Source organism: Vulpes vulpes, chromosome 15 (assembly GCF_048418805.1).
Source record: "Vulpes vulpes isolate BD-2025 chromosome 15, VulVul3, whole genome shotgun sequence".
NCBI lineage: Eukaryota > Metazoa > Chordata > Mammalia > Carnivora > Canidae > Vulpes > Vulpes vulpes.
In genome coordinates, this window is record NC_132794.1 from 64,781,408 (window position 1) to 64,805,062 (window position 23,655).

General features: G+C 37.3%; 1 pseudogene; it reads right to left on the reverse strand.

Moving 5' to 3' along the window:
* Window positions 1–19,602, reverse strand: part of LOC112917153 (ATP synthase subunit f, mitochondrial pseudogene) — a 58,953-nt pseudogene extending 39,351 nt beyond the window's left edge.
* Between the last annotated feature and the right edge of the window lie 4,053 nt (window positions 19,603–23,655).

Consider the following 23,655-nt stretch of genomic DNA (forward strand, 5'->3'; position numbering starts at 1 on the left):
GTCTTCCATTATGCATCTTAGGGTGCTTCACCATGGTTTCCCAATCTCATGACTTTGCATTTTCACTGAAAATGACCAGAAGGCTCTCATGGCATTTCATGGGAAGGGGTGAAATCTTGCACTCCAAGAAAAACTTTAAGTGAATCTTACTCCTTCCACAGAACATCTTAGTAATAAGTTTGACTTGCTTGGCACTGAAATTGCCCATAAAGGAAACTGTGACATTAATAAACTTCAGCAGAAATCATCTGAGTGATTTTCTGGGTTCTCATTTGGGTATTCCCTAAATACAGAGTTATCTGAGTAAGGTGTTGACACTGTGTGGCTGAGCAACTGCCAAGGACCAGTGCCAGTTCTTAATCAATGTTTATTGAGCCAAACAAGAGCCATAAAACCCATGTGGAATGCATAAGAGTTTTTAGTTCTACGGTCCTTAGATTCAAACAAAAATGGTGCTTAACTTTTAGAAGGTTGCATACCTTTTTTTTTTTTAAACACACACAAATAAGAGGAAGAGGCAAAGGGAGAGAATCTTCAAGCAGACTCCCCACTCAACATGGAGCCCCAAAGGGGGCCCAATCCCACAAGCCATGAGTCCATGATCTGAGCCAAAACCAAGAGTCAGAGTCAGATACTTAACTGACTGAGTTACCCGGGTGCCCCAGAGGTTGCATACTTTAAGAATATGATGGAAACTATTAACTGGCTCCCAAGAAAAATGCACCAACCTCTTAACAAATGCATATGCAGATGTACACAACACACACACACACAATTTTTTGTGTAATTCCAGAAGATTCTCAAACACTGATCTTATTTCTGCTCGGGTCCTTGGACCTAAGATTAGATCTTATATAGATTATGATATCCAGGGATGTAAAGTAATACTTATTGAGAACTCACTATATGTCAGTAACTACTACATTTCATTTAACCCCTATAACAACCCCAATTATATATATATATATATATATATATACACACATACATACATATATATATATGATCTCTGTGTGTGTGTGTATATGTATGTGTGTGTGTGTATATATATACATATATATATATATATGATATGAGAGAGACACGTGGAAAGGGGCACAGATAATTCAATCAACATTCCCAAAAAGCTAGTTAGTGTTGGACCTGGGGCTTCAAACTCAGTGTGGCTCTGGAGTTTGTACCGAACTACTAGGTGATGTTGCCTCTCTTATATACCACATTTTTGTTTCAAGGCGTGTTCACTTTTGCTTTCTCATTTAATTTTTGTAATCTCCTCCAGGAGTTAGATTAGGAAGGTATCTCCAATTCAGTGGGTGTTAAGGGCATTTCAAAGTGGACAGAAGATTTGCTTTCTACTCTCTTTTTCAGACAATGAGGACTATAACAATGAAGTCATAGTTGATGAAATTAAAAATTAAAAACCAAAATTCTGACTTGAGCCTCCTACCTCCATTAACTACAGATTGAAATGCCCTAGGAATATTTCTAATTCCTTTCTTCACAACCAACCACTGCCTTGAGGACTAAATCAGCATGGTAAGGTTTTGAAGCCATGTGGTGTTTCCTGCAAAAACTTGGCTTCCTGCAGTTCACAGAGCAGTTTTGTTTCTACAAAGGAAAAGGCATGGGGAAGAGAGAGAAGAAAAGTCAAGTTGTCAGTCTGCAGAAAATAACAATGCTGTGTGTCTATGACTATACTAGACATTACATACATATCTTTGTCCTTACATATAGCTCTAATTCTAATTGACATGTAAAAATACTTTTTAAAGTATTTAACCCTCCTTTATCTGAACTCCACTTGGTATCCTTCAGCAATTGGCTGTTCCCACTCTTTTTTGTAGTTTTTTTTTTTTTAATTGAAGAATGATTAACACAATGTTATATTAATTTCAGATACACAATATAATGATTCAACAATTTATACTCAATGCTCACCATGATAAGTATACCCCTTTCAATCCTATTTATCTATTTCACCTCTCTTCCCACCTACCTCCTCTGATAACCACTAGTTCTCTTTTTACTTTGTTCATTTGTTTTGTTTTTTAAATTCCACATATGAGTAAAATCATATTATATTTGTCTTTCTCTGACTTATTTCATTCAGCATTGTACTCTCTAGATCTATCCATAATGTTGCAAATGGCAAGATTTCATTCTTTTTTATGGCTGAGTAATATTCCATTGTATATATACCACATTTTTATTCATTCATCTATTGATGGACACTGGGGTTGCTTCTGTATCTTGGTTATGGTAAATAATGCAGCAGTAAACATAGGTGTATATATCTTTTCAAATTAGTATTTTTTTCCCTTGGGTAAATATCCAAGAGTAGAATTGCTGAATCATATGGTAATCTCATTTTTCAATTTTTTTGAGGAACCTCCATATGGTTTTCCACAGTGGCTTCACCGGTTTGCATTCCTACCAACAGTGAACAGGACTTTTTCTCCACATCCTCACCAATGCTTGTTATTTTTGTTTCCATTCTTCAGTGAATCTCTCCCTCCTTAAAACCCATATTAGTATGTACTGCTCATTCTTCACAATCACTCAATGTCAGACATTGGTCTCAGCTCCTCATTCGGATGAAATGGTAAGACTGCACGAACATAGCTTCCAATCTCCTTCTTCTAAAAATACACAGAAATATTCAGGGAAATGTAGCAAAAATTATTCTGAAACAAACAAACAAACAAACTTGAAAGAAAGTGAGAGAGTAAAGATGAAAGAAATTCCTATGTACTAGAAATAAAGAGAAACACATAGCCAGAGCTGCCATTTTGCCATTTGTGAACTGATGCTTTGGTGGCCCAGCAGGGTGTGGCTCTACATATAAGCCCAAATGGTGGGAGGTTGGAATTTAAATGCCCACTTAGCAGCAGGAGAGGAAGAATAGGACCTGTGCATGGTGTGGAGGCAGAACTGACAAGCCTGTATAAAGTCAAGATCCTAGAAGGCACAGGAAGGAGTCAAGGAACTTTGTCTTTTCTCAGTCCCAAGTGAAAAAAAAAGTCAGTTATGGAAAATCAAAATTCCAAGCCTGTTTGGGCATCTAGGGTGCAGAGTCTGAACTCATGTTATCCACCCATAAAGAAACCTCAGTGAAGAAATTAAAATAAAAATTGGCTGCAGACCAATGAAATCACTGAGATACTCATCATAAGAAAATACAAAGCTCCTCTGCAGAAATACTTTCACGACCCAAAGATCATGGGATGTCCCCAAGACAGGGACAACCCTTTGGTGAAAGTAAGTTCACAAGTAAAAGAAAAAAATTACAAATCACAAGCAAAATGATCCTTCAAAAGAGAGAGTAAGCAGACAAACAGGAAAATTAACACTCTAAGAATTTAACATGATAGAACAATCTGAAACAGGGAATAAAAATAAGCATGTTCAAAATCATTAAAGACAAAAGATTAGAAGCCATGATGTAAGAACAAGATATCATATAATAAAAAGAACTACTTGGAAATTAAAAAAGAATCACTGAAATTTAAGACTAAATAAATGGCATATTAGTGTTCCAGGGCTGCCCAACAGAGCAATTGGCTGTTCCCACTCTTTTTTGTAGGTTTTTTTTTTTTTACTTAGAACAAAAGAAATGTTTCTTCCCATAGTTCTGGAGGCTACAAGTATGAAATTGAGGAGTTGGCAGGACCACCCTCCTTCACCCAGAGAGGAAGGATCCTTCCTTGCCTCTTCTAACTTCTGGCAGCCCCTATGTTCTTTGGCTTGTGGCAGCCTAACTCCAGTCACACAGCCCTCTCTCTAGGCTTAGTGTGTCTGTGTCCGAATTCAACACCCACCCCCCTGCCCTGCCACCTTCTTAAGGATATCAGTCGGGTTGGGTTAGGATCTATTCTAATGACTTCATTTTTAACTTGATTATCTCTGTAAAGACCCTACTTCTAAAATAAAGTTATATTTAAAGTACTGGGAGTTATGACTTCAATGTATCTCTTTTGGAGCGCACAATTCAATTCATAACAAATAAATTTAGCAGTAGATCAGGTACAACAGAAGAGAATCAATTAAAAAAAAAAGATGAATCAGGAAATAATCCAGAATGCAACATAGAAAAATTGAGATAGAAAATAATCAAAGACAAGTCCAAAGTTAGAAAGGACACGATAAGATCCACTATATATTCTTAAGTTTTAGAAAGATGAAAAGAATGAGACAGAAGAAATATTCAATAAGATAATGGATGAGATTTTTCCAGAATTTATGAAGAACATCTCCCTATATCCAGGAAACATGCTAAGAGCAAAGTAGCACAAACAGAAATAAATCCACAGCTATATATATATATATATATATATATATATATATATATATATGAAACTGTAAGTCATCAAAAAAAACCTGAAAGACATGAGAAAAAAAGATTAACTATAAGTAAATAAAGACTAGATTGACAGCTGTTTTCTCATCAGCAAAAACAGAAACTAAAACTAACCTCTGCTGGTAGAAGTCCAGATAGTGTTTAACTATTAGGGGGCTGGCTAGTGGCTGGCTGGGGACACCAGGAGAGCTTCTGGGGTGCTGGCTGTGTTCTGTACCTTGATCTAGGTTTTGATTACACAGATTCATTGAGCTGTAAATTCACAATATGTATGCTTTTCTACATGTATATTACATTTCAACAAAAATTGTTCAAAAGACAGACCAGAAGGCAAAAGACTAATATCTTTAAGGAGAAAAAGTCAGTGAAATTGTTCAAATAGCATGACAAAACAAAGACATTCTTTAATCAAAAGAAGATTGTGAGGTTTTACTATTCACCTCCCATGCCAAAAGAGCCACTAAAAGACGTATCACAGTAGGAAGAAAACTGAACCCATTGCAAAGAGCAATAGTGAGGCAAGAAGTTAATAAATGTGAGATAAATCTAAATAAACACATGCTGAAAAAGCAACAGTAGAGATGACTAGTTTTTAACCTAGGAAAAATAAAAATCCCAAGTGGGGAAAACATCATGGATGATGAGAGGGATCTTTGGGTATAAAGGTTCTCGTATAATTTAGGAAAAGTGAAAAAATATTACATTTTGGCTTTAAGCACGCATAGTAAAAAACTAATAATAACCACTAAAAAAAAATAGAAGAAAATAGAAGAAAAGGAAAAAAGAGAAAAAAGAGAAGAAAAGGAATAAAGAAAATTCAGTCTATTCAAGGGAAGCCAGCAAAGGAGAAAAACTAAACCAAGAAAAGGCAGGGTATGCTGAAACAACAAACAAGACTGTGGGGCGAAAAATCCAAAGAAATAGTGACATAAATCGTGAAATTTAAAAGGGTTAAATTGGCCAACTAAAGTGAAATATTCTTAAATTTTTAATAATTCAGTTATATGCTGTTTGAAAGATACATGCATGAAATATAACACATAAAAGTTGAAAGGTAAGAAATGAGGAAAAAGAGGGGCACCTGGGTGGCTCAGTCAATTGGGTGTCTGCCTTTGCCTCAGGTCATGATCTCAGGCCCTGGGATCAAGCCCCCGACCCCCAAAAATCAGACTTCCTGCTCAGTAGGGAGTCTGCTTCTCTTTCTTCCTTCTTCCTCCTTCTTCTTCTTCTGCTTCTCCTTCTTCCTCCTCCCCCTCTCATGCTTTCTTGCTCTCTCTACTCTCAAATAATTTTTTTAAATGAGGAAAAAGATAAGCCATCTAATATTAACTCAAAGAAAGTTTAAAAGTACTAATATCACAAAAAATAAGTTAAGGGGAAAATTTTTATTTAGGGTTAAGAATTTATAATTAATTTACAAGATATAAAAGAATCAGTTAATTCTCCAAGATGATCTAACAATTATGAGATTGAATGAATCATGAATCAAACAACATTGCCTCTGAAGAAAAAAATTCACTGAATTACAAGAGGAAGTTGATAAATTCTAAAAAACACTGTTTTAATTCTGGTAAGTCTAGTTGGCATGCATATATTTCATCTCCATAATGATACTGCACAGTCCTTGAGGTAAGAGTGCATGTCTTCTGCCATGTTCTTTAGCACATGTGACGCATTTCTCCTCCACCCAAAATTAACTCTTTCTTTATAATGGATGGAAGGCTAAGTGTTAAAAGCAAATGAAAAGCACGAAAAGTGTGTACTAGTAATTTATTACTGATACGAGCCTTTTTTTTAGCAAGCAAACTATTTTAAGTAGAATAATTAATGAAGACATAAAATAACGGATTGAAAAAAACTGTTCTATCTTACTCTACATCTTTTGCAGCACTTATAAGACATCAGGATCATTTCTTAAATTATAAAATTACTGCATTAGGCAGAAAATCACTTTTATTCACTCTAAATGGGGAAAAAATACACTTGGAAAAGTTAAAAGAACTGTAAATAGAGTTCACCTTTAATGGACTCAAGACAATAACAATCATGCTACCCCCTAGTGGCAGAGAACAACAACCCAAAAAGTTTTCTATTTTCTGGGTAATTTTCTTAACAAAAATATTAAACTACAGAACACAGAGTTGATAGTCATATGTATTTGATTAGATGTCTATTGTATAATGTCATCATTATCATCATCTTTTTCCTCATGCTCAGCCTTTGTGACAGGTGGCAATTTCTGGGCCATCAGCTGTGGCCAAAGCTGCAAGGTCACATCACATAGAGAGGGAAATTTATAATCATGGGATAGCCTTTAGCTACTTTTCTCAGAAAGGGGCAATGTAACCATCAGACACTTGAAGGTTTCCTGGCCTTTCCAGCACATCATGAAGAAAGCAGTTCTTTGAAGATCAGTGATGTGAAGTTCCATGGTAAAGAACACTAAGGGTATCCCATAATGGAATAGAATGCCATTATCATGCGGCTCTCAGTTAAAAATAAAGAAGACAGCCATTTCAGTTACAACTCAGTATGTCCTATCTCAGGTGTAAGTATGTCCCACGTGGTGGATTGAAAGTGCACAATTTATGTTTTAAAAGCTGTCAAAGTCCCTATTTTATTTGTCAAGAGATTCTCTTACAGTAAATGCCATAAATTATTGGTAGCAAGCAGCGGTTCTACCATTTCTTACTTTAGTGAGGGCCCAGAATCTAATTTGTTGAGAAGGTCTACCATGTAGTTTCCATTAGACTTTCATCTAAACCCAATGCCCCAGTGCAGGCTTTGCACAATCTAATTCTTTAATAGAAAAAGAATTTTAGAATCCCTGCATATCTTTGTCCTACACATGAAATAATACTCTTTGTAACTTGAGTAATTCCCTCCAGGCTTTAGCTCATTTTGTTGTGTGCCTTTCAGACCAGTCAGGTGAAACACTTAACAATTTTAAATCTTTTTCATGAGTTATGACTAATCAGTGGACAAAGAAAGGAACTGGAGTTGAAGACAAACATGGAAGGAATGTGATAAAAGACAATTTGAAGATGACTTGACAGTGTAAAATGCAATGATCAAAATTTCCTGTGGCCTTCACACAAAAGGGAATGTGGCAAATTGTGATTCCGAACTAAACAAAAATCCGATCACAGCTGCCAATCTACCTATTTGGTCATTTTACCTTTTGGTCATTTTTGCTTATAGAGAAAACTACCGGTTGGCTGTCATTTCAAACCCACCAGAATGGCTAAAATAAAATGTACAATACTGAGTGTTGGCAAGGGCACAGAGCACCTAAAACTCTGTTCCACATTCTTGGTGGGAATGCAAAATGGGTAATTTGGGGAACCATTTGGCAGCTTCTTATACAATAAAACCTATATCTACTTTATGACCTAGTTAGCCCATCCCTAGGCTGTTAATTAAGACAAATGAAAACATAGGTCCACAAAAGATGCTTTTACATGAAGAGCAGAAGTTTTAAATATAGATGAAGTCCAATTTATTGGTTGTTTATTTTACAGTTCATGCTTTTGGTATTTAATCTAGGAAAATTTTGCCTATCTCTAGGGTTGTGAAGATTCTATTTATTTTCTTCTAGAAGTTGTATAGTTTTAATTTTCATATCTAGGTCATGATCCATTCTGAGTTAACAAAAAGACTGGTACATAAATGTTCATAGCAGTTTTATTCATAATGGTCCCAAACTGGGAACCACCAAATGTCCATCAACAAAAGAATGGATAAATACAATGTGACATATTCATACAACAGAAAGGAATGAAGAATTGATATGCATGACATAAATTAATCTCAGAAACATTATGTTGTGTGAAAAATGACACAAAAGACTATTCTATATGTTTCCATTTACATGAAGTTCAATAATAAGCAAATCTAACCCATGGGAAAGAGGTCAGAAAAATGGTTGCCAGGGCTGAACAAGGGGAAGATGCTGACTGGTATGAAGCACAAGGGAACTTTCTCAGGAGATGAAAATGTTATATAACTTGTTTCGAGTTAACAGTTACACAAGAATTTAATTGTCAAATTCTTCAAACTATATACTCTCAGACACTGCTTATTTTATCGTATATACATTATAACTCAATATACAAAGAATATTGTTGATTTCAATTTAATCCACTAGAGAACACCATCCAAGGCACAACAAGGTTACTTTCCTGGAAATGAGAAGTAAAAGTATTTTCAGCTTTTTGGGCCTTGTCCAAGCAGAAAGGTAGAATCAGGCCAGTGTGGAGTTACATCTCACTTTTACAGCTTCTGCTATTTGAAAATTCCTTAATAACAGGTTCTTGAATCTCTGCTATTTTCTTCCCTAGGAATAGCTGAGTGACAATGAACAGGATTCATTTTTTAAATTAACTTAATACTAGTTTTATTTTCAAAACAGGAACATGCAGCAGAATCCCAGATTTCATTTTGAATTCAGTGTTCCTGTTCCTGCTTCATCCATTATTCATCTACACTGCATTTTCTTGGTTTATGATTTTACTAAATTTCTTCATTTGAATTATGGCCTTGTGGTCAACAGCGGGCAATATATTATTCTTATATAATTTTTAAATACAAAGGCAAATGGCACGGAACAATTAGAATCGATGGCTTGGGAGTCTGGCTCTCGGATGTCATAGGCAAACACCATGCTCTTGACTTTAACCTATGGGTTCCACTTCATGTGGGTTGTATTTTTCATACATCAGGGGTTTTTATAAATTTACTATTCAATCCAGCAGCCCTACTTTGTTCGCAAAATATAAGCAAAACAAATATGTCAGGGTAATGATGCCAGGACTCTCCCTTATTGAAAAAAGCAGTTTATTAATACCTTATTGCTACAAGCTAGATCTTATTATCATCTTGGGTCATTTAGAATCTTATTAGGTATTCTGCTGGTGGATGAATAATCCTGTGATAAATTCTTTGCCATGTCCTTCACAGTTGTCATAGCAGGATCATAAACAGCATTTATAACAATCTAGCCTAGAGGAAGCGGCTGACAATGGTCTGCTTAGCATGCAGGAAATATTCAGATTGGCTCTGTCTGGTTAGACACAAGCCCACAAGAGAGATCCCAAAGTTAAATGTAGCATGGGTTTCTCTGAAGATTCCCCTTCGAAAAATGCATGAGGTCAGGGATGTGGGGACCAAAAACATTTTGGAAGTCACAGATAGTTTCTTCCCATCAAATCTGTTGGGCAGCAGGGGAAGACTCAGGCACAAGCCATTTTATTCCTGACAGACTGTTCAGGTCTTTATTTGAAAACTCCAGATCAAGGTACAAATTATTTTGTATTGACTGATTTTTGTTCTCATTTTGACTTCACATATAAAACTATGATTCACCTGTACTACTGCTCTGTGTCTAATTAGTACATTTGATGAGAAGATGAGTCTGAAGGAGAACAAGATTATAATTTCCAGCATAAACCAGGTACTTATGCTCTATTCCAAAACTGTAGATTTCAACACTTATAAAAAAAAAAAAAAAAAGCCCAGGTAGCCCCAGTGGCTTAGCGGTTTAGCGCCGCCTTCAGCCCAGGGCGTGATCCTGGAGACCCAGGATAGAGTCCCACATCAGGCTCCCTGCATGGAGCCTGCTTCTCCATCTGGCACTCTCCTGCGCGCGCTCTCTCTCTCTCTCTCTAATAAATAAATAAAATCTTTTTTTTAAAAAGCCCATCTTAAAATATATATATATATACACATATATATATATATAAAATTTTGTATACACAGAAATATTTCTTTCCTGTTCACATAGGGAGGACTATTGGTAGAAGAGTGCAAATCAGTCACCACTATTTTTAGAAAAATTTAGACAAAAGGCAAATAAGCCAGTGTAATATTTTTCAGCCTCCTCTCCTGCTATTCCCTGCCACTCGCCTCACAATCAATCCAAAGTAGTTTCTCATTATTCTCTAAATATTTCAGGCTCTTTTCCAGCTCTGGGCATTAATATAAGCCACTGTCTTTGTCCCAGAATACCCTGGTTCTTTTTTCTTTGCCATATGTCCTAAGTTGGATGCTCTTAGGATCAGAACCTGAAGCAAGCATTTGAGGTAAGGTAACTTATTTTAAAGGTGACCCCAGGAAACACAGGTGGGGGACTGGGGATGTGAGACAAGGGAAGAGTAGGAATGCAACAGTGAGCCCAAACTATAAGCAACTGAAATTCTATCCCCCTGGGGATCTCTAAGAGATCATGAATGTACCTTGGATGACCCACTTCCCCAAAGGGCAAGGAAGCCGAGTATTGATTACCTTTTCCTATTAGTGGGCTTCTCCTAGAAGGTATTTAACTCTCCAGCACTTTCAGCCTGTTCTCTTGAGAGCAAGAGAAAGCTCTCAGACAAATCAGAAGTATTGGGGTCTGGGAGCATCCAAATGGTGAATGCCAAGGAGATAGAGTAGGAGAGTGACAGTATCTATTCTTCAGCGTAAGTCCTCCTTATTGTTAAAGTTTTAGTCAAGTATTATTTCCTCTAGGAAAGTTTCTTTGATTCTCCCAGTGTAGTTACATAGTCCTTCACTTGAATCTCATAGCATGATGTCTAATCATTGTACTTATCAAATTATATTATAAATGTGACTAAGTTCCCCCTCTAAATCATAAGCTCCTTTAGAAAAGAGGCTGTGCCTAACTCATGTTGGTATCACCAGTACAGTTCTTGACACAATGAAGAAATTCAGTGGATGCATACATCCCACAAATATTCACTGAGGATCTACCATAAGCCAGGCAACATTCTAGGACCTGGGGGATAGAGGGATAAACAATATATTCCACTCGAGGATCTTACAGACAGAGGTAGGAAAAAAAACATGTGACCAAATTGATATAATTGTAGGTGTTAGCAAATGCTGTAAAGAAAACAGAAGTGGTAGAAAAAGACTAGGGTAAGATGAGGTTGCTATTTTGGCTAGGCTGCTCATGAAGGTCTTGAGAAGGTAATATATGAACACAGATTTAAAAAATAATGAGCAAGTGTTGGAGGGAAGAGAGGATGGATAAATAGGCAGAATACAGAGGGTTTTTAGGACAGTGAAGCTACTCTATATGATACCTTAACAGCAGATATCATTATATCACTTAATATTACTCATATCATTACACATTTGTCCAAACCCACAAGATATACAATGCCAAGAGTGAACTCTACTGTGAACTATGGTCTTTGGATCATAATGATGTGTCAGTATAAATTAATTGATTGTAACAAATTCACCACTCTGGTGGGGGATGTTGATGATGGGGATGCTCTGCTTGTGAGGTAGGAGGTATCTGGAAAATCTCTGTATCTTCCACTCAGTTTTGCTGTGAACCTAACTCTGCTTCAAAAAATAAAATTTATTTAAAATAATGATAATAACGAGAGGGACTCAGACTTGCAAAGAGATGGAAGAAGAATTCCAGGAAGAGGAAATAAGTCCAAAGAGGCTGGCAGGTGGGAACAATCATGGCATACTGGAGGGTCAGAAAAGCCAGGAGAGCTGCACTGTAATGAATGAGGAGGAACATGTCAGAAGTGCTCAGAGAGAGGGGTTGCTAGGGGCTAATCATATAGAGACTTTCTGCTGTTAGAAACTAAATTAATCTAAAATCCCAAAATCAAGTAGAAGGAAATTCATGACCACATTAAAAAACTATCTTCCTCACACAAAGAAATGGAAAAATATTCCATGCTCATGGATTGGCAGAATTAATATTGTAAAAATGTCAATGTTACCCAGGGCAATTTACACGTTTAATGCAATCCCTATCAAAATACCATGGACTTTCTTCAGAGAGTTAGAACAAATTATTTTAAGAATTGTGTGGAATCAGAAAAGACCCCAAATAGCCAGGGGAATTTTAAAAAAGAAAACCATAGCTGGGGGCATCACAATGCCAGATTTCAGGTTGTACTACAAAGCTGTAGTCATCAAGACAGTGTGGTACTGGCACAAAAACAGACACATAGATCAATGGAACAGAATAGAGAACCCAGAAGTGGACCCTGAAATGTATGGTCATCTAATATTCGATAAAGGAGGAAAGACTATCCATTGGAAGAAAGACAGTCTCTTCAATAAATGGAGCTGGGAAAATTGGACATCCACATGCAGAAGAATGAAACTGGACCACTCTCTTTCACCATACACAAAGATAAACTCAAAATGGATGAGAGATCTAAATGTGAGACAAGAGTCCATCAAAATCATAGAAGATCATAGAAGAGAACACAGGCAACACCCTCTTTGAACTCGGCCACAGTAACTTCTTGCAAGATACATCCACGAAGGCAAAAGAAACAAAAGCAAAAATGAACTATTGGGACTTCATCAAGATAAGAAGCTTTTGCACAGCAAAGGATACAGTCAACAAAACTAAAAGGCAACCTACAGAATGGGAGAAGATATTTGCAAATGACATATCAGATAAAGGGCTAGTTTCCAAAATCTATAAAGAACTTATTAAACTCAACACCAAAAAAACAAACAATCCAATCATGAAATGGGCAAAAGACATGAAGAGAAATCTCACAGAGGAAGACATGGACATGGCCAACATGCACATGAGAAAATGCTCTGCATCACTTGCCATCAGGGAAATACAAATCAAAACCACAATGAGATCCCACCTCACACCAGTGAGAATGGGGGAAATTAACAAGGCAGGAAACAACAAATGTTGGAGAGGATGTGGAGAAAAGGGAACCCTCTTACACTGTTGGTGGGAATGTGAACTGGTGCAGCCACTCTGGAAAACTGTGTGGAGGTTCCTCAGAGTTAAAAATAGAGCTGCCCTACGACCCAGCAATTGCACTGTTGGGGATTTACCCCAAAGATTCAGATGCAATGAAACGTCGGGACACCTGCACCCCGATGTTTCTATCAGCAATGGCCACAATAGCCAAACTGTGGAAGGAGCCTCGGTGTCCATCGAAAGATGAATGGATAAAGAAGATGTGGTTTATGTATACAATGGAATATTACTCAGCAATTAGAAACGACAAATACCCACCATTTGCTTCAACGTGGATGGAACTGGAGGGTATTATGCTGAGTGAAATAAGTCAATCGGAGAAGGACAAACAGTGTATGTTCTCATTCATTTGGGGAATATGAATAATAGTGAAAGGGAATATAAAGGAAGGGAAAAGAAATGTTGGGAAATGTCAGAAAGGGAGACAGAACATAAAGACTCCTAACTCGGGGAAACGAACTAGGGGTGGTGGAAGGGGAGGAGGGCGGGTGTTGGAGGGGAATGGGTGACGGGCACTGAGGTGGACACTTGACGGGATGAGCATTGGGTGTTTTTCTGTATGTTGGTAAATTGAACACCAATAAAAATTAATTAAAAAAAAACTATCTTCCTCAATTATCTGGATATTTAGGCTAATGGTGACTTCTGGATTTATTTAGCATTATACTGCCTCAGGCTGTGTGGTACAACCACAGGGTTGCAATGGTGATTAGAATGCTTCCTCAACAACCTGTTTACTCACACATTCCAGGTAACACCCAAAGTACCATCTTAGAAATAGCCAAGGCAATGAAAAATAAGTCCCTTACAGTGATTGAATTCTTGCATCAGCCCTGTTACAAGGAAGCTTTGAAAGTTCTTTAACGTCATGCCCTTAGTTTCCTTTTCAGCAAAGTAGTAAGTAGTAAGAGTAGGGACTAAATGGCCTGCAGAGTATCTGACAGCTTACAAGTCTATGTATTGTACAAGGTGAGAACAGAAGTTATGTGGCTGATTCTTTTATTTAACTTCTTATTAAGAAAATTGTAGAACATTCACAGAGGTGGAGAAAATACACAATAAAGCTGCAGGAAGCCATTATCTATCTACAAAACTTAAGAGCATTATCGATATCACTCAGCGTCAGGGAAAAACAAATCAAAACCACAATGAGATACCACTTCCTACAGTCAGAATGGCTAAAGTTAACAACTTAGGAAACAATATATGTTGATGGAGAAAGGGTAACCCTCTTACACTGCTGGTGGGAATGCAAACTGGTGCAGCCATTCTGGAAAATAGTATGGAGGTTCCTCAAAAAATTAAAAATAGAGCTATTCCACAACCTAGGAATTGCACTACTATTATCCTTTGCATTCAAAGCATATATAGTGATTCAAAGGGGCACATACACTCCAATGTTTATAGCAGCAATGTCCACAATAGCCAAACTATGGATAGAGTCCAGATGTCCATCAACAGATGAATGGATAAAGATGGAAATATATGTGTATGTGTGTACACACACACACACACACACACACATACACACACTGGAATATTACTCAGCCATCAAAAAATTAAATAGTGCCATTGTAACAACACATATGGAACTAGGGGATACTAAGCTAAGAGAAATAGGTCAGAGAAAGACAAATACCATATGATTTCATACATATGTGGAATTTAAGAAACAAAACAGATGAACATAGGGGAAAGGAGGGAGAAATAAAATAAGATGAAAATGAGGGAAGCAAACCATAAGAAATTCTTAACTATAGGGAACAAACTGAAGGTTGCTGGAGGGGACGTGGGTGATGGGCATTAAGGAGGGCCCTTGAAGTAATGAGCACTGGGTGTTGTGTACAACTGATGAATCACTGAATTCTACCTCTGAAACTAATAATTGAATTTAAATAAAATTTTTAAAATTTTTGAGCATTATGTCATGGTTGGCTTTTTTTCATATGCATCAGTATTTGTGCAACCAAATATCCATAATCCCGTCAAATTGGATGCTCTGAGAGTTGATCCTGATCCCTGTATGGAGAGATGCAGCACATTCTTGCACAATAGTCTCAGCAGGGAAGGGTTGACTTAGGACACGGCTTAAAACCAAGGTCAGAGAAAAAAGTAGAATAAGATAGATGACCATTCATGAAATAGATATTAAACATTAAATAGTACACATTGAGTTTCTAAATTGAAAACAAATAATTTGGGCACCTGGATGGCTCAGTAGTTGAGCACCTGTCTTTGGCTCAGGTGGTGATCCTGGGGTCCTGGGATTGAGTACTGCATCAGGCTCCCCACAGGGAGCCTGCTTCTCCCTCTGCCTATGTCTCTGCCTCTGTGTGTCTCTTATGAATAAATAAAATATTTAAAAAAAAAGAAGAAAACAAATAATTTAAGAAAGGAAATAGCTTCTTTTTCACAAGTGCATAAAACTGACTTTGAAAATATATACATGTTTCTAGCAGTGGTTATCCACTATTGGAGTGTTTTCATATGTTTATTCAGTAATTTTTCAGTAATTCCTGCACATGAGGCCTAGGAATATACACTGTGAGGGACACACAGATGCATGAGTTACAATAGTTGAGGAACTCACGGCCCAACTAATGAGAATTGGAGTGGTTCTGCTGGCTCTGGTGCCTACATTCTACTATGCATGATCACGCAGCAGCCTCACCAACATATCTAAGAATTCAGGCTTGCCTTTGCTCCCCTCTGCAAGGCAGCTTTTGTTATAGCTGACAGTCTCCCTGATCTCCAACTTGATGAGGAAACACAATTCTAACACGTTTCTTTCTCTAGCATGATGCTCCAGGACAATCTGCTTCTCCTGAAACTCTGCACACAGGAAAGGTTGAGATGCATGCCATCCCTGGCCAGGCATTCATGGATACCCACCACTTGGGCCCTTTACAATGTGTAGTTCTTTTTTGAATAAGCAATTTCTCCTGGAGTATCTGGCACCAACTACATCAACTGCTCCCACAATTCCCAATGAGTGAATGTGCAACTCTCTAATTGATTGATTAACACCAGCCAATTAGAGCTTAAACTGTCTAATTAAGTCAGAGATGGAGCCATCAACTTGCTGAATTCTGAGCCCTGTTAACTTTACCTAAACAATAAAATGATGTCAGGTATGTATTAGCACTGGGAATAACTAGTAAAACAGAATAACGCACTTTGCAAATATAAAACACTCCAGGAATGTTAACAAGGAGAAGCAAAAGATATATCTAGATTAAAGAAAAAGTTAAAAACCTGTACAAAATTCATAGATAATTCTTTCTAAAACCCTCTTTCAACATATATAGTTCTGAATTTACTTTCTGTCTAAATAACACGAACTATACATCATTTCATAGGACTCTACCACAAATGGTTTTCATTTGTGAAAACATTTCATCCGTGTTTTTTGCGATTATCACTGACCTGTGTTGTATCCGAGACTACAACTATCAAGACACCTCTCTTACATTCGTTTAGCCATAATTCACAGTTAATATGTGCTTCTTTCTCAACTCCCTACATAGATATCATAATTATTCCCTACTTTCCTCCTCTAAAAATAAAACTGCTCAGTTCTAAAGCATGATTGTCATCCTCTTCAAGAACAAACGATAGAGAATATTTACTGATTTGCCTTAAAGTCAGTTCACTTAGGGAAAGATTAAACTTATCAACTCAAAACACTTTTTTTCACTGTAAAACTAGCAACTGCAAATAAAAGAAATATACACAAAGAGATGTCAGAATCTGCCTTGTTTAGCCAAGTACTCATGTTTTATAAATGGTGCAACATACAGAGACACCATCCAGTTTGTCCCTAGAACTATAGCTGTATTGGACCCTGAGATAATATTTAGCAAGAGGCATTTTAAGAAAGTCAGCATGAGAGAGAGAAAAAAATCCTCTCAGGTATGTGTATGTTATTAATCATAATTAAGGCATATTTGACAGCTTCTTGGCAACAGAGACGATGAGTTCCTTTCTCTGACATCAAAATCCTAAAGGAATACTTGCTATTTCATTATCAACTTCACTGGTCTTTACACCTATAATATCCACTTTGAGAACATGAGGTCTTAGAGAAACCTGAGCTCTGACAATTGCTGTTTGCCCACCGTTCACACCATGTAAGGTACAACATAAGCTGGGATCTTACTAAGATAAAGCACAGGGAACCATGCTGGGGTTAAAATGTGAGTTTCAGGAAAACACATGGCCTGCCCCATAATGCATTTCTGCTGAAGGGTCATCCTTCAGAGTTGTTGATTTTGTCTGTGCAGGTGGCTCTGCACTTTTGATTTCCCATTAAATTGGAAAGGGAGCACTTGGTTCCCACTGCAAAGGCATCCTCTGATAAGATAGTGAGAAATGGGAAATGGATCTGTTTCAAGAGATAAACTCATTTTAATAAAACCAAACAAGAGACTTGCTTCCATTTAATCATGCCCAATTTCAGTAATGCGTTTTCTAAAATGATGCCACTTTGGAAAGGTTCTTATATGATGGCTGACTCCTAGAGGAAGCATCACCAGGATTTCTGTTTGGTGCCTTTGCAGGTGATTTCAAGGAATTTATTTGATCATCTACTGATCACAAGCCAAGTTTCTCTTGGGCCCAACTGGGAGATTTGATTCGGTCAGTACTGTGCAAACCCCCAACTCACTTCTACTGTTCTCTTTCTCAGAAAACCTTTTCTCAGAAACCTTTGCCTACATGGGCATCTATTTAGAGCACAGGTTGAGCTTTGGATGGTTTTTCAAACACAGTATGTTTCTACTTGGAAAAATGATCACAACCATTTTCACATGCCATTCCCTCTTCCTCATTCTCTAAAGCTGTCTCTCTTTCTCACTGCATCCCTCTTTCTTTGCCTTTGGTTTAACTCTCTGTCCTGCTATCCTTCCCTCCGTGTCTTTCAGTCTTCTTCTCTTATAATGTCTTTCTTCATCAATGCACGCTCAGAAGCACAGGAGTCAAGTGAAGACAAACGGTTTTGTCTCCATTATGTAAGTAAAATGAAAGAAAGTAAAATTTAAAATCGTAATTACTCAGTTTTCAGCTTAATTCTTCCCGAGGATATCTAGAAGTGGAATCTGTGATACCCTGAGGTTAGAAGGGACCTCAAGGGAAAACAAACAGGTTAACTTCCTTCATCAAGGCAGGGTGCTCCCCAGATCAGTTATTCATTAATGATTGGTGTCTGCCTCTACTAACTTAACATCATGACTATAACATATCTTTAAATATGGCCTTCAAGATGTTAAAATCACTACCTCTGCTGATCTGGGGTTTTATTGTCTATTCTGGGCCATATCTCATCTTAGTGAGATCCCATGGGATTTAGCAATTAGCATGAATACAGCAGTTTAATAATCAGAAGTAATTAATGGCATCAGAACACAGTCCTGCCTGCTTCTGAGGACTTGTTACACAAATCTAGATCTTTCTTTTTAAATGGGTACTTTATTCCTATTAGAAAATTATCTACCACAAAATTCTATTTAGAAAGAAAACAATTCAGCTTCATATATGGACATGTTTAAAATAACATTGGGAATGTGACTCAATATACCAATTGGCAGTAAGTTCCTCATCTACTAATAATTAATAATTGTAATTACAAAAGAAATACCAATATTGTTCTTTGCAACTACGTACAGCACCAAAAAGTCATGGTTCCTTTAAAAAAAAACAAGTAAAATTGTAAAATAGGTATTCTATCAACTATTAAATGAAAATTTAAGAAAAATTATGGTTATTTTTTTCTTCCAAAACTCTCATTTAAATATTGCTGAGGAAAAGGAAAGGGGAGGGAGATACTTTATTGTAAGTGTTCAATTTGCCATGCATCAATTTTTTTTTTAATTCTGAAGTTTCTCATAGTAAGAGAAAAGTGTAGGGAAAGAAAAGTTTTCCTTAACCTTCTTAGGATTCCTTACTAGATCTGAAAATTAAACTGACAAAGACATATTAACAGGAGAAAAGCATATAAATTTACTGAACATTAAGTTTCTAAGTGACTCTGGAGCCTTCAGAAGGAAACAGACCTGAGTATTTTTATGCTAGGTTTGATGAAGAGTGGGTAGTTGTATAGAAATATGATAGATCAGAGAATATAAGGTAAATGTATAAACTGCGGAAACAGAAAGGCCTGTTTTTTCAGATTCTTCTCAGTACTTTTTTGTCTTTGGAGATAAGGATGCTCCTTTTCTCCAGGTATAGGGAGGACACCTCTCACAAGAGCGTTTATGATCTGTTTCAGGGAAGAAGGCCAAGGAGAAGGTCAGAGTAATCTTCTTGCTTCTGCTGTTTTCTCAAACTCCTTCAGCTTAAAATATTCAATATGCAAACATACCATATTTTGGAGTAGCATGTCCTGAGTCCCAACAGAAGTAAATGTGGGTTTTAGTCTAAATAGATAAATGCAAGTTCTTACCTGATAATTCTGGATTCCCTTTAACAAGTCACTGCTCATCGTGTCATTGGTGAAGTTGATCTTGTCTTCATATCAACAGGATATTCAGGGTAAAGGTTAGGAAAGGGGGAATGTTTCCTCTCCCCAGAGGAACTTTATTTTTTAACTGATTTTCATTTAAAATGTCCCCAGTTTCAGATAGACTGAAGCCCAGCACACATGAGCCTTTACAGTTCTCCACATCTGTAACTCATTTCCATTTCTTAAAAAATTGATGATGTTTGCTTTAATGCCAAAATCTCCCCTGACCACAAGGGATATTAGCTTCAGGCAGCTTGGTATCATTATTTAAAAAGCTAACACTTGGGCCTTTAAAGTAGAACCAAAAGTGAGAGGAATGAGGTGACTGGCTGCTGCTGCAAAAGTGAGAAGCTCTTTGGAAGCTCTTCTGGAAGCTTCCATGTTTGGCATTTCTATTTCTAGTGCCACTAATATTAAGATAAACATCAAGTCTGGGCAATCTGAACAAACCTCTAATGTCATCTGCTGATCTTCAAGACCAAATGGAGTATATACATGAGCTGTCCTTTCAAGGATTTAAAGTCTCTACGGTATAGGATTATGAAAAAATGCAATCTAAAAAAATACTTTTTTAAGTGTTACTTTAATCATATATTCCATCTGCTTTGTGCTCAAAAAATAAATGAGAAGAACTTCTGATGCTTAAAGCAATGGAAAGAGATTAACAATGAAAGACAATGGGACTTGGATGCCTTTTTTCTTACCCAAGGAAAGGGAAACATCGAAGTAACTTGCTAATTTCTTACGAAGAACTAGGTAACTGTGTATATCTTCCAGCTTATTCCAGACCCATATTACTGTCTACCAACAATAATATATTTCATCCAGATTGAAGATAATACATATAAGAAATAAAAAGACTCAAAAACTTAATATTAAAATATTTGTAATATTTTATAAAATTAGGGGCTTTAAACATGGCATTTGCAGGCATTCATATATGTACTTCCTTTATAGCTGTAGTCATATAAAATGAGCATTCCTTATTAAGTTTCCTTTGAAGAAATCTCAAAGGTTATTTTAGTTATTAAATATTTAATGGAAACAAGGATAGAAAATCACTTAACAATCACAAATGTAACTTACCATTCAGTTTGTTAAAGCTTAACATTTTGCCACATTTGCTTCAGACCCTTTTTCTTAAGGAGATAAAACACTATAGATATATAGTTGAGGCCCTCAAGTATCCCAATCTGTATCATTGCTCCCCTCCAAAAAAAAACAACAAAAAAACACTGATAATCAACTTGAGTAGAGCCAAAACTACAATAGGTCCTCTTTAAAATAGTGTACTCATATACTCTGTTTGTAAGAAGACTGATTTCTTCATCTTAGGATGCCTAACAATGGTTTGTCACCCCATCCCAAAACACATTAGAAAGTCTTTGTATGTCAACCCAAAGGAAGTTGTCCTAGGCATCAGGGACAGGCAGATATGGAAGATTAGGGCAAGTGGCCTTTTGTATCTCACAGTCGTTTATTTTAAAAATATTCCCATTACTTCTCTAGTCCTCCTTATCCATTCCCCAGCCTTTACCCAGAGTGATCTTAAAAATCAAATCTGATCATGCCACTCCCAACTTTAAATTCCTAGGTACCTTCCACATCACATGAAGGAGAAACTAAGCCCTTTATCCCCACATGGCCAACAAACACACCTCGTTTGCCCCTTGTCCTCTGCACTAGCCACATTAACCTCCTTTCAATTTCTTAAAGGCACCATGCAATTCACTTGTTTCTTTCACTTGAAATGCTCTTTTCCAATCCATGAGCATGGAATATTTTTCCATCTCTTTGTGTCTTCCTCAATTTCTTTCAGAAGTGTTCTATAGTTTTTAGGGTATAGATCCTTTACCTCTTTGGTTAGGTTTATTCCTAGGTATCTTATGCTTTTGGGTGCAATTGTAAATGGGATTGACTCCTTAATTTCTCTTTCTTCAGTCTCATTGTTAGTGTATAGAAATGCCACTGATTTCTGGGCATTGATTTTGTATCCTGCCATGCTACCAAATTGCTGTATGAGTTCTAGCAATCTTGGGGTGGAGGCTTTTGGGTTTTCTATGTAGAGTATCATGTCATCGGCGAAGAGGGAGAGTTTGACTTCTTCTTTGCCAATTTGAATGCCTTTAATGTCTTTTTGTTGTCTGATTGCTGAGGCTAGGACTTCCAGTACTATGTTGAATAGCAGTGGTGAGAGTGGACATCCCTGTCTTGTTTCTGATCTTAGGGGAAAGGCTCCCAGTGCTTCCCCATTGAGAATGATATTTGCTGTGGGCTTTTCGTAGATGGCTTTTAAGATGTTGAGGAATGTTCCCTCTATCCCTACACTCTGAAGAGTTTTGATCAGGAATGGATGCTGTATTTTGTCAAATGCTTTCCTGCATCTAATGAGAGGATCATATGGTTCTTGGTTTTTCTCTTGCTGATATGATGAATCACATTGATTGTTTTACGGGTGTTGAACCCGCCTTGTGTCCCGGGGATAAAGGGTCCTACTTGGTCATGGTGAATAATTTTCTTAATGTACTGTTGGATCCTATTGGCTAGTATCTTGTTGAGAATTTTTGCATCCATGTTCATCAGGGATATTGTTCTGTAATTCTCCTTTTCGGTGGGGTCTTTGTCTGGTTTTGGAATTAAGGTGATGCTGGCCTCATGGAACGAATTTGGAAGTCCTCCATCTCTTTCTATATTTCCAAACAGTTTTAGTAGAATAGGTATGATTTCTTCTTTAAACGTTTGATAGAATTCCCCTGGGAAGCCATCTGGCCCTGGACTTTTGTGTCTTGGGAGGTTTTTGATGACTGCTTCAATTTCCTCCCTGGTTATTGGCCTGTTCAGGTTTTCCATTTCTTCCTGTTCCAGTTTTGGTAGTTTGTGGCTTTCCAGGAATGCGTCCATTTCTTCTAGATTGCCTAATTTATTGGCGTATAGCTGTTCATAATATGTTTTTAACCCAGAAGTAGACCCTGAAATGTATGGTCATCTAATATTCGATAAAGGAGGAAAGACTATCCATTGGAAGAAAGACAGTCTCTTCAATAAATGGAGCTGGGAAAATTGGACATCCACATGCAGAAGAATGAAATTAGACCACTCTCTTTCACCATACACAAAGATAAACTCAAAATGGATGAAAGATCTAAATGTGAGACAAGATTCCATCAAAATCCTAGAGGAGAACACAGGCAACACCCTCTTTGAACTCGGCCACAGTAACTTCTTGCAAGATACGTCCACGAAGGCAAAAGAAACAAAAGCAAAAATGAACTATTGGGACTTCATCCAGATAAGAAGCTTTTGCACAGCAAAGGATACAGTCAACAAAACTAAAAGGCAACCTACAGAATGGGAGAAGATATTTGCAAATGACATATCAGATAAAGGGCTAGTTTCCAAGATCTATAAAGAACTTATTAAACTCAACACCAAAGAAACAAACAATCCAATCATGAAATGGGCAAAAGACATGAAGAGAAATCTCTCAGAGGAAGACATAGACATGGCCAACATGCACATGAGGAAATGCTCCTCATCACTTGCCATCAGGGAAATACAAATCAAAACCACAATGAGATCCCACCTCACACCAGTGAGAATGGGGAAAATTAACAAGGCAGGAAACCACAAATGTTGGAGAGGATGTGGAGAAAAGGGAACCCTCTTACACTGTTGGTGGGAATGTGAACTGGTGCAGCCACTCTGGAAAACTGTGTGGAGGTTCCCCAAAGAGTTAAAAATAGAGCTGCCCTACGACCCAGCAATCGCACGGTGGGATTTACCCCAAAGATACAGATGCAATGAAACACCGGGACACCTGCCCCCCGATGTTTATAGAAGCAATGGCCACAAGAGCCAAACTGTGGAAGGAACCTCAGTGTCCATCGAAAGATGAGTGGATAAAGAAGATGTGGTTTATGTATACAATGGAATATTACTCAGCCATTAGAAATGACAAATACCCACCATTTGCTTCAACGTGGATGGAACTGAAGGGTATTATGCTGAGTGAAGTAATTCAATCGGAGAAGG